Genomic DNA, 11,607 nt, shown 5'->3' with positions numbered 1-11,607 from the left:
TAGTGTACCTCAGAAATTCTCTGGCGGTAAATCAAAGAACCTTCTTGAGAACCTAAACCAAAGTACAGACACACCTAAAGAGATAAGTGGCACCAGATCTGGACTGAGCTATCTCTAGGACCACCACACTTCATTCCAATCTCCTCCACCCCTTGGGGAGATAAGATTAGGCATGGCTCCTGCCTTTGTGGCATGAGAAAAGTGATGGCTTGAGGGGTCCAGAACTGCTCCTCACCCCACTTCCCCCAGCCACCACCAGTGAGGCATGGTCCTCCCCCAATAAGGGAATTTTCCACAGTCAGATGATCATCCCCATCACTCCTCTATAAAAGTATCTGGCTGTCTCCTTCTTGAGGAGATAGGTATCTCAGAGCCATGCTCTGTGCCATGCCTTCTCTCCATGAGAAGAAATTCAAAGATTTCTTTCTTATTTTCCTTTCCCTAGCACCCTAAATAAGCTTTTATTTTATTTTAATTGGATTTTTGTGTAACAGGGTGTAATTCTTTAAAGAGGAATTCCTAAGAACCCCTTTCCCAAAGTCCTACTCCAAAGCCCCACCTATTTTGTCATAATACATGTAAAAACAATTTCTAACATCCATTTTAAAACTTTTTGCTCCAAATTCTCTTCCCCCATCTGTCCCCCACTATCCTCTTTAAGAATTAAAACAATATGTTACACATGTGTAGTCAGGTAAAAAATTTCCATATTCATCAGGTTGTGAAAGAAAACAGACAAAAGAAATTTAAGAAAAAGAAACTAAAAGAAAAATTATGCTTCAATCTGTATTCAGACACCATCAGTTCTTTCTCTGGAGATGGATCATATTTTTTGTTGCAAGTCCTTCAAAGTTGTCTTGGATGCTTGCATTGCTGAGAATAGATAAGTCATTAATAGCTGATCATCCTAAATATTGTTGTTACTTTGTATACAGTATATTTCAATTTTCAACAATTCATGTAAGTCTTTCCAGGTTTTTCTGAGAGCATTCTGATCATCACTTCTTATAGCACAATAATGCTATAAGTGCAATTCCATCATAATCTTATCCTCAAATTTGTTCATCCATTCCCCAGGTGATAAATATCGCCTCAATTTTGAATTCTTTGCACCAGAAAAGAACTCCCATAAATATTTTTGTACATATAGGACCTTTAATTTTTTTTGTTTCTTATATATATTTTTGGATACTGACCTAGTAGTGGTATTACTAGGTCAAAGAGCATGCATGATATTATAGCCCTTTGGTCATAATTCTATATTGCTCTACAGAATATTTTAATCAGTTAAAAAATCTACCAACAGTGCATTAATGTCTCATTTACCCCATATCCCCTACATTTGTCATTTCCCTCTGCTGTCCTATTATCCAATCCAATAAGTATGAGATAGTATCCCAAAATTGTTTTGAATTGCATCTTTCTAATCAAGAGTGAGAGCATTTTTTAAAAATATGGCTATAGATAGCTTTGATTATTTCATCTGAAAATTCTTCATATCTTTGATCATTTATCAATTGGGGAATGGCTCTTATTTTAATACATTTGACTCAGTTCTCTATGTGTTTGAGAAATGTGGCCTTTGCCAAACAAACTTGCTTTAATCTTTTTTCACAACTACTATTACTAACATATATTTCCCTCCATCCTATTCACAGACCAAGCCATTTACTCTATTTTCTATATCCTTTCACCTTGTCCTTCCTCAAATGTGTTTTGCTTCTGACTGCCCCCTCATCTAAATTGCTCTCCCTTCTATCACCCCCTGCCCTTATTCCATTTTCCTTCTACTTTCCTACAGGGTAAGATAGATTAGTATACCCAATTGAGTGTGTCTGTTATTCCCTCTTTGAGCCAATTCTCATGACAGTAAGGTTCACTCACTCTCACTTACCTCCTCCAACTTCCCCTCTACTGTATAAGCTTTTTCCTGCTTCTTTTATGTGAGATTCTTTACCCAATTCCACCTCTCCCTTTCCCTTTCTCACAATGCATTCCATTCTCGCCTCTTAATTTTATTTTGAAATTTCTTTTTTCAGTAGGGAGATTAAATTTATATTTATATAGCATGTTTAACAGTGTTTACAGAGTAAAAGAAAATAGTACAAGATGTCAAGGAAGGAAATCTAGGTACAAAGAGGGGGAAAAATTTTAAATGAACTTTAGAATTTTCTCACATTGGAAATTATTTATTTAATAAGGTACAATAATCAGAATAGAAACACAAACATCTCTTCCAATGACATCTGAAACTATTATGTCAAGTTGACAAAGGCTGTTATGAATAAAATGCAGGCTCTGCTATATTCTACTTTAAATTGTGTTAGGGTGATCAACCTGGCCTAAGGATAATTGCTAATCTTAAAACTAGCAGCCCAGTTTTAGTAAAGTCTGGAGAGGGCCAGCCACAGTCATGGATTTTCAGCCAAATCAAGTCTTTAAAAACTACATTCTTCAGGTTACAAACTCCATTTATGGATGAAATAGCCACATACAATATCACAGATCCTTGGAATATAATCTCCCACTTTTCTTGGACTAAAAGGTAGCACCCATTTAAAATATGATAAATTAGGCAGGCTGAGGTAAAGCAAAGTGTGGAATTAAGTTTTTATTTACAGGACACTGCAAGACAGGAAATTCCACATAGAAATAAGAATCCTATATTGAGGATAGAGGATTCATACATGATGCACGCAGTTCAAACTTTTCAAGTATTCATTAGTGCTGCCTTAAAAGTCACATTTCAAAAAAAGATCTTAATGGAGAGACAGTAAGACAAAATTATACCAAGAACAAGGCATACAAGACATGAAGGTTTTAATGTAAAATCTAGAAGTTAAAGGTCCCAGGTGTGCCATCTTGAATTTGGAAAGTATAACCATCAGAGGTAGATTCTGGTACAACATTCTGATCTTCTTCCTCTGCAGAAAAATACTTTTCAATCAAGCTCGAAGAAGCCTCATATACTGTGGGGTCCAATTTTTAATTGGGGAGTGTTAGCTAAGCAGCTCTTCACAATATTGGGGCAAGGAAGGAGACCAGCAGCCTCCCTCAAAACAGACCAGAATTTATTTAACAAGAACAAAATTTAAAAAAAAAAACAACAACACAAACAGGATCAGTAGGATTAAGGGAAAGGAAATAAAATAGGAAAATGGAAATTATACAACCTGGATAACACTCAGGAATAAGCTGAGAATACACAGCAGCATCTTCCAGCGCCTTCCAGCTTCTAGCTAGAATGCCAGAAAAAAACAAAAGCAAACAAGCAAAAACAACTCTCTTCTTCCCAGCACACCCCACAAAGCCCCCAGCCAATTGGCTGGCCGCTCTGACAGTCACATGACTTCCCTCACCAGGCTTCCAAACAGTACAATTTTGCCAGGCCCATGTAGGCATAAGCGAGTGGTAATGATGTGAGGTGCCATCGCCATAGCAACAGCTACAACCAGTGGGTGGAGCACTGTGCAGTTTGCGGAACTCCAGGCCAGTCCACACTGAGGTTTTTTTTGTTTTTTGTTTTTTTGTTTTTTTTTTTTGTTTGTTTGTTTTGTTTTTTAATTCTAGCCAAAAGATTCTGTCAAGTCCTCCACATTCTTCAATCAGGATACATAATTTTTCAGTTTCATTGAGTTTTTAAGCAGCCAGAAAAATATTTGAAATTGCATCTAAAATAACCAGGATAATTTTGCTCTCTTTTGCAGACAAGAGGTTTGATTAAGGGTTCCAGAATTCCATTTTGGACAAGATAAAAAATCTGTTGAATTTTTCCACCACTTGTATAGTTTGTGATGGCCCATATAGCTTCTTTCTGTGACTTAAACTCTCCCTTTAACAGAATTCCAACCAAGTATGTAACTAATCCATGGTTCACAACTTGCTATATTTGGTCCTGACAACCAGCGATGTTTGACATGGTCCATGCAGCCTATTTTTGGATATTGGTTTTGGGGTGAGTAAGCAGGATAGGAAAGACAGCAAGTGCTCCTGAATCTATTACAATCTGAGTTTGTTCATCTGTTCCAGTGACAATGTTTCCTATAGTCCATGAGGAAGGAGTCAATATTGGTAATTCACCAGATACTAGAAGTTTCACTAGTTGTGGGACGACTTCAGTTTTCACAACCACTTCAATCCTGTCATTTGGGACATCTGTGAGGTAGAAAATGGCCCAACAGGTATCTTCCAGAATTTCTGGATCATCATGATGTAAAAGGCAAACAAAGGTAGGAAGAATTTGCCCAATAGCTTCTATTGGGGGAGCAGGATTCTTGTTCCAACAAAAATTTGAAAGTGTCCAGGTCAGATTTCTCAAGTAACCACATGCTAATGAATATATATCAGGAACTGCAAGCAGAGCTAAAAGAGAGTCTATTGCACCATACTTGATAGCCAAATATCTGTAGGCTGAACTGTAACCTGCAATGTTTCCCAGAGCCCACACTGCCTGTTCAATGATATGAGCCTGGGGAGAGGCCAACAGGGCAATGAATGCAGATATAGCCCCTCCATCTACCACAGCCTTGGTTTGGTCTGACATTCCAGAAGCAATGTTAGTGAGTACACAAGCAGATTCAAACTGAATAGGATTTCAGTCTGTCCTGCCCAAGAAGCCTACAAGCTTTGGAATCATACCATCCTCAATTATTTGGTATATGGGAGGCTGTTTTTCCCTAGTGTCAAGTGTCTGAGGTCAGATTTGAACTCAGGTCCTCCTGAATCCAGGGCTGGTACTCTATCCATTACTCCACCTAGCTGCCCCTTGTGGGCCTTTATTTTACATAGGAAGAGATAATAGCCAATAGAGGGGAGGGAGAAAAAATTGAAATTGGAAATCTTATCTAAACAAATGTTGAAAACTTAAATAAATTTTTAAAAAGAAGTTAAAATTAAAAAAAGAAAGGAGTTTCCTAGCAGGTTGGGTAGCCTGAAGTTGAACTTCTAGGTTATTATTATTTATGCCTTTGACAATTTATTCAACAGACCAAAGTGCAGAGAACTGGTTATTTTGGTTTTCTTGCAGAGGAGAAGTAGCATCATCAGGAAAAGTACAGAGATTTCTTCTTTTCAGAATCTGGTCATCTTTTTTAGCTTTCCTCAGTTTTACATTCACTTCAATATGCCAGCACCTCATTTCTATGTTGTCTTTCCCTTTTTTTTTTTAAACCTATTAAGCCAGGTAGCTGGTGAATTAACATTGTCATTGGTAGGCATGGTTTGTGTTCAACACTGGGAAAAAAGCAAGGAGGGAAGTTGCAGGAGATTGCCATGCCACACAAGGGAAGTGAGAGGAGGTTGCAGCTGTATCACGGCTAGACTTCCAGCAGCCACTACAGTTCAGCCTCCAATTTTATTTTTAAAGATTTCATCCCTTTATATTCAACTCACACCTCTGCCCTCTGTCTAAATATACTCCATCCACCTGCCCTAATAATGAGAAAGTTCTTATGAGTTACACTTATCTTCCTATGTAGGAATGTGAGCAGTTATGCCTTTTAATATCCCTTATGATTTATTTTTCATGTTTCCATTTTTTTTCTTCACCAGATTCTTATATTTGAAAGCCAATTTTCCTATTCAGCTCAGGTCTTTCAATCAAAAATGCCTGAACATTCTGTTTCATTGAATTCCCATTCCCCCCTTGAAGGATTTAATTCAGTTTTGCTCGGCAGGTGATTATTTTTTGTGATCCCATTTTCTTTTCCCTCTGGAATATCATATCCCAAACCCTCTGATCCTTTAATATAGAAGCTGCTAAATCTTGTGTTATCCTGACTGTGACTCCACAATACCTGAATTGTTTCTTTCTGGCTGCTTACAATATTTTCTCCTTCACTTGGGAGCTCTGGAATTTGTCTATAATATTCGTGGGATTTTTCATTTTGGGACCTTTCAGGAGGTGATTTGTGGATTCTTTCAATTTCTATTTTACCTTTTGGTTCTAGAATATCAGGACAATTTCCCCTGACAATTTCCTGGAAGATTTTTTTCTAGGCTACTTTTTTGATCATGGGTTTCAAGTATTCCAATCATTTTCAAACTCCCTCCTGGATCTATTTCCAAGTCAGGTGTTTTTCTTTTTCTTTTTCTTTTTTTTTTTAGTGAGGCAAATGGGGTTAAGTGACTTGCCCAGGGTCACACAGCTAGTAAGTGTTAAGTGTCTGAGGCCGGATTTGAACTCAGGTACTCCTGACTTCAAGGCCGGTGCTCTATCCAGTGTGCCACCTAGCAGCCCCGTCAGGTGTTTTTCTAAAGAGATATTTCACATTGCTTTCTATGTTTTCATTCTTTTGGTTTTGCTTTATTGTTTCTTGATTTCTCATAAAGTCATTTGCTTTCATTTACTCAGTCCTAAATTTTAAGGAGTTATTTTCTTCAGAGAGCTTTTGTACCTTAATTTAATTTAATTTAGTTTTATTTTACATTTGGCCAACTCAGCTTTTCAAGACATTCTTTTCTTAATTGCCTTTTTGTACCTCTTTTATCATTTAGCCTAGTTGGTTTCTTAAGGTGTTATTTTTGTCAGGATTTTTTGTGTCTTGTTTACCAAGCAGTTGATGGTTTTTTTTTTTTTCATGATTTTCCTTCATCACTCTTATTTAATTTTCAAAGTCTTTTTTGAGTGTTTTGATGGCCTGAGAGCAATTCTTATTTTTCTTGGAAGCTTTGGATGTAGGAGCTTTAACTTTGTTATCTTCTTTTGATCTTCCTTTTCAACATATAAACTTTCTGTGCTCAGCATTTTTTTTTCTGTTTGCTCATTTCCCCAGCTTATTTCTTGACTTTTAACTCTTTGTTAAAGTGGAGCACTGATTCCAGCATGAAGGGTGCACTGTCCTAAGCTTTGGGAGGGTAGGGATTATGCAGCTGTTTTCAGAGATACTTTTAGTGATTTATAAGTTTTTTGTTTTTCCAATTTCATATGTTTTACAAAAGGTATATTTAATGCTTTCCTGGCTTGTACTCTTTCCTGCAAGCAACCACAGGCCTGATTTTCTGTCCTGGAACTATGAACAGAATCCCACTCCACTGTGGCTGCAAACTTTGGTGTGATTGTCTTATTTCCCTGCCTGACACTGACACCCAAGATTGTGACCTTTTTTGGAGGATGGGCAAAAGAACAGAGTCTTACATCAGTGCTAGCAAAAAGATCCCTGTAATCTCCTTTCTGGCCAATTGTTTGACTTCCTTAATGTAGACTGAGTTCCAGAAGCAGTTGCTGCCACTGAAGATTCACAGGCTCTCAAGGCCTGCTCTTGGTTTGTTGTGACTGTGGCTGGAGCTACACTTGCATGGTCTGCACTTGGATGGCCTGCACTGGGCCACTCTCACCCGGGTACAACAGACCTTTCTTGTCTACCTTCTAAGTTGTCTTTAGCTGCAAAATTATCTCACCCTGTCTTTTTCTTTCTTTTTCTTCTTATTTTTTTTTTTTGCAGGGCAATGAGGGTTAAGTGACTTGCCCAGGGTCACACAGCTAGTAAGTGCCAAGTGTCTGAGGCTGGATTTGAACTCAAGTCCTGCTGAATGCAGGGCCTGTGCTTTATCCACTGAACCACCTAGCTCCCCCCCCACCTTGTCTTTTTGTGGGCTCTGCTGCTCAAAGAATTGTCTTATGACATTATTTGAAGGTATTTGGAAGGATCTTGGGGGAGAGCTCTGGGGAATCCCTATCTTTCTTCTACCATCTTGGCTTGGCCCTCTTTTGACTCAATCTACAAAATAGAATTGAAATCAGTTTTCAATTTTATAAAATTCTTCCTATACTTCTCAGAATTTTTAATATTCATTATCTCTAAGCACAGCAGTGGCATTCCATTATATTCAGTCACCACAGGGCTGTTTATCAGTCTATAAGTACTTTATATGTTTATACTTCTATAAAAAGTGCTGCTATGGATATATGGTTTGCCTTTATCTGAAATCTTCTCAGAGTGTCTCCTGAACAATTAGATCTCAGGATCAAAGGGTATGGTCTCCAAATGCTCGTCTTAGCTAACCTGTTACTTCTGAATAAACTATATCTTTCAGAGACATGTTAAAGTTACAAATGATAACACCCCTTCCCCCCACCCCCAATCTCAGCGCTTCCTATGAGGTCAAATTGTCCCTTCTTTTACTTACTTTGTTTATTATACATACTTTCAAATTGAGTATGAACATCTGAGAGAATATATTTTTATATTGACCTGGGGTCATCAGACTTCTAGAAAAATAGTTCCATAATTACTGGAGGGAGAATCATTACTATCAATTGCTTTTAAAAAATTCTTTAATTGTTAGGCAGTTTTTGCTCATACCAAGCTAAATTTGTCTCTCTATATCTTTTATGAATGAATCCTTAGATTCTATCCTCTGTGATTATATAGAATAAATCTGATTTCTTTTACATATGAAATCCAAGCATTTGAAGAGAGATCATGTTTCTCTAAACATAAGTCAGATGATAATTGAACAAGGGAACTTAGAGGAGTTAGTACAGGAGACAGTAAATCAGAAGTTGAATATGCTGGATTCGAATTGAACCTCTAAATTTCTACTTGTGTGAACTTATGCAAGTCACTTAGTTTTTCTGGACATCAGTTTAATCAGTTTACTCTTTTGTAATATGAAGTGACTGGATTGGATGGTTTTTTTTTGAGAGAGAGAGATAAACCTGTTTTCAGAAATTAATACTTATATCTATATAATTCATTAGATTATATCATTCAATATACACTGGCACTAATTTCAAAAGGTCCCTTGGTTTGTAAGATCAATTCTGGTCACAAATATGAGCAACATAAATGTTTAAATTCTAGTAGAGAATGCAGCTTGCAGAAGGCAAATGGTCTTGGGAATATACTGATGAGAATCAGCTGCTACAATGAATAATATTGCCCTCACAGACTACTGGAACCAGGTGACACTTCTCTTCTCTAATACAGACTGCTCTCTGACTACATCTTATTTTATTCTAATATTTGAGATAACAAGTATTTTTCTAAATTTCTAAATAAGACCCACAAATATGAAAGTTTACTCCCTGAGAGAATCCATCGGGAAAAGATGTAGTTATAGAGTAGCAAGTAGTCTTCTTTATGATTCTGTCATTTTTTTCCTCTTTCCTATAAATATAGAAGCTATATGTGGGAACTTAGTAAGAGGCTATCATTATCAAGATGGTAGCTCACTTATCCATTTGGATACTGTACAGCAGAATTGCTGTACAGTAATTTGTGTGTCTCTGCTTGAAAGCAACCATGTTTCTTTTTGTTGATGTTCAGCCTTGTTTTCCTTTCTGGTTTTCTCATTTGGAAGGCTGTATTACAGTTGTATAAAGTTATGTGTACAAGAGTTATAGGTGGCCCAAAGCAAGTACAAGCACAGGAGGTTAGCTACTGATATGAGGACAAGTCATCAAATAATGGATTACATGTCTGCTGTTGAACACTCAGCAATTTTTCAACCAGATATCCTTTCTGTCACATTTGAAACATAGTGTAAAAATGGAAAATTCCTTGTTTTAAGAACTCTGCCAAAGGTTCACTGACTCCCACATGTAGAAAAAAATAGAGTTTCAGAAGTAAAATTTCAGGTAGCATATTTTGCTTTCAACTAAAATCCCTTCTCAAGTTGATGAGCTGTACATTTCCATACATATGAGACACTGGGCTATTGTTTCTATGAACTACAACAAAACATTAAATGTCATTAAATTAAAAAAGGTCTTTTCATGAGTTATAATTACATTTTACAATATAAAATAAAATTATTGTCATTGGCAAGGACATATTTTCAAATAAATATGATGAAATAGGATAGATTATGTGGGGATTAAAATTGTCCAACCTATGATAAAATAAACTAAGGCAGAGCTCTGAGCCAATGGCACTTTATTAAAGGGTCCATGATCCACTCTAATGAAGTGCACCTTGGATCTTCCTCATGACTTGAGGTGCCCCTTTCTTCCAGGGCCTTCTTTCTATTGGATCTCATGCCCAAATATGCAAAAGAGGCATGGTAAAATACAGAATCTCATTGGTTAATTCACCTTGCCCTTTGGGGGCCAAAATTACATATTAACGGGGGACTCACAGTTTGGGGGAAGATTGGGGTGTCTCCACTGACTAAGTGGTCATAAGATGGTGACTTGCTCATGTTGAACAAGAGAAATGATCAAGAGATACACAAATTAAGTTGAGGGACTTTCCAAAGCATCAAGGCATCCCACCCATGATGTTTATGACCATGGTATTTGAGTAAAATAGGATGGAGATATCTTTGTTGGCATTCTTACGGTTGCACAAGTGAGCTTCATTACTGGTAAATAAGTAGTGAACATTATATATTTTTAATAATAAATTTATTTATTTAGAATTTTACCCAAGTTATATGTAAAAACAAATTTTCACATTGATTTTTTAAAACATTGTGTTCCACTTTTCCCAGCTTGTGACCAGTAAGCAGCCATGAGCAGAAAAGTCTCTTATGACACTCTACAAAGCTGTGCAAGAGGTTCTGCATGGAAACCAGTGCAAACACAGAAAGTTTTTGGAAACTGTGGAGCTGCAGATCAGTCTGAAGAACTATGATCCCCAAAAGGACAAATGTTTCTCAGGCACCATCAGTCTCAATTCCACACCCTGACCTAAATTTTCTGTGTGTGTCCTGGGATAAAAGCAGCATTATGATGAGGCCAAAGCTGTAGAAATCCCCCACATGTATATTGAGTCCCAGAAGAAGTTGAATAAGAACAAGAAATTGGTCAAGAAGCTGGCTAAAAAGTATGATGCCTTTTTGGCCTTTGAGTCCTTGATCAAGCAAATCCCTCAAATCCTGGTCCCTGGTCTGAACAAAGCTGGCAAGTTACCATCTCTGGTCACCTACAATGAGAATATGATGGTAAAGGTCAATGAGGTTAAATCTACTATCAAGTTCCAGATGAAGAAGGTGCTGTGTCTGGTGGTGGCTGTTGGCCATGTGAAGATGACAGATGATAAGCTTGCCTACAAGATCCATCTGGATGTCAATTTCCTATTTACTCTGCTAAAGAAAAACTGGCAGAATGTGAGAGCATTGTACATCAAAACACCATGGGCAAGCCTCAGCAGCTTTATTAAATCAGCATGGTTGGGGCAGCTAGGTGGCACAATGGATAAAGCACTGGCCCTGGATTCAGGAGGACCTGAGTTCAAATCTGGACTCAGACACTTGACCCTGGGCAAGTCACTTAACCCTCATTGCCTTGCCAAAAAAAAATCAGCATGCTGTTAATAAATGGCAGAAGCTGCTAATGAATTAAAAATGGCGAAATCTGCTAATGAAAAACAAAACCATTGTGTTCCAAATTTTCTTCATCCCTCCCTCCCTAATCCTTCCTTAAGAAATCACTCAATTCAATATAAGTTACATAAGTGGATTGATGAAAAATATCTCCACATTAGTCAGGTTGTGAAAGAAAACATACAAAATAATTTTAGAAAGTGGAACTAACAAATAAAATTATACTTCAATCTACATTCAGATACAGTTATTTTTCTGTAAATAGATTGCATTTTTCATAATTCCTTCTGATAGCATCCTGCTCATCATTTCATTCACAGTTACAATTGCTAACTGTAT

At 37.2% G+C, this 11,607-nt stretch overlaps 2 pseudogenes; one reads left to right on the top strand and one right to left on the bottom strand.

The window, feature by feature from the left end:
- Window positions 1-2,832: 2,832 nt before the first annotated feature.
- On the bottom strand, window positions 2,833-5,217 carry LOC122743882 (annotated as a pseudogene).
- A 5,256-nt stretch (window positions 5,218-10,473) lies between these two features.
- On the top strand, window positions 10,474-11,105 carry LOC122738288 (annotated as a pseudogene).
- The last annotated feature ends 502 nt before the right edge of the window (window positions 11,106-11,607 follow it).

This window comes from Dromiciops gliroides, chromosome 2 (assembly GCF_019393635.1).
Source record: "Dromiciops gliroides isolate mDroGli1 chromosome 2, mDroGli1.pri, whole genome shotgun sequence".
NCBI classification, from domain to species: Eukaryota; Metazoa; Chordata; class Mammalia; order Microbiotheria; family Microbiotheriidae; genus Dromiciops; species Dromiciops gliroides.
This window is presented reverse-complemented; position numbering and strand designations above follow the sequence as displayed.